At 43.8% G+C, this 1,120-nt stretch overlaps 1 protein-coding gene across 1 annotated transcript in view; it reads right to left on the minus strand.

Annotated features, from left to right (window-relative positions):
* The window catches only part of LOC101863002 (fibrillin-1), a gene marked incomplete in the record, with an annotated part of 97,899 nt that overhangs the window by 53,405 nt on the left and 43,374 nt on the right, over positions 1-1,120 (minus strand).

Here is a 1,120-nt window from a genome sequence, read left to right on the forward strand (position 1 = left end):
CACACACACACACACACACACACACACACGTGACAAATAAATAACTGAAGCTTACCCCCCAAAAACAGAAAAGAAAAGAAAAGAAAAAGAAAAAGAGGGAAAGAGAAAGCAGTTCCTCTATAATTATTTGATCAAGAACCTTAAAGTAATCCGTTTTCTGGAATGCTCAGCACGGGGCCTCATTTTTTTCTGCTGAGCTCTTACTATGCAAAATCACACGTTTAAGCCTAAACCCCATGCATGCAAGCATTTTTGTCCGATGTAACCGATGAGGCTTAATTACCAGCCGATTTGGCGGCATGCCATGAGCGGTTCAACACATAAGTGAATCAGACACTAAGCATTAACGTTTCATTCACCAGAAAGCAAATTAACCGCCCCAGTGAGCAACCCGTTCGAAAAATTGTCCCAACTACCCAGGTATCCCTGTCGTCCCAGGAATTCCATTCTTGACTCACTGTGTGACGAACGCATCGCGGTCATCAGTTATGTTTGTGCGTTATGTCTACGCGCAGAGCTTAGCAAGCAGTTTTGGTGGACTCGCCAACAAGGCATTTATCTCTAAAAATAAACTTTGTTAGTAATTTACGATTTGCTATGCATTTTTGTTTTAATCTGATTCGGATCGTCGGGATTCTTCAGGTAGTCAGCACCGGTAATGAGGCGAAAACATACTTGTCCCATGACTGTACTGAATACGCGGTATGCCAAGACCGCAACGGCCTGTTGGCCGGCCATTGACACTAATAAGGGGGTTGGAAATCAGTCTGGTTTCTCCATTACAATAGGCGTATGTTGTGTGTTCACTGACCTCTGGCTTGCTGGAATCCGCGGTGGTCAAGCGGTCAACACCATGAAATTTGCGGTCTCGATAGTCACGTGAAATTCAGGTTTGCTATACACGTTTTTAGTATGGTCACTGCGCTTTTATTTGGGTCTAGGTCCTTACCTACTTTCCACGTGATCGCCATTGTTGGCTTATCTCTCCTGTACTTTAAAATTGTTTAAAGGTTAACATAACACAAACAACACATCAACCAGCACAATAATCAGCACTTTCTGCATAGCTTTGAATCAATAGCAAACACACCGAGCAGGGTTTTCTGTGAACCCCCCCCCC

Source organism: Aplysia californica, unplaced genomic scaffold (assembly GCF_000002075.1).
Source record: "Aplysia californica isolate F4 #8 unplaced genomic scaffold, AplCal3.0 scaffold00050, whole genome shotgun sequence".
Taxonomy (NCBI): domain Eukaryota; kingdom Metazoa; phylum Mollusca; class Gastropoda; order Aplysiida; family Aplysiidae; genus Aplysia; species Aplysia californica.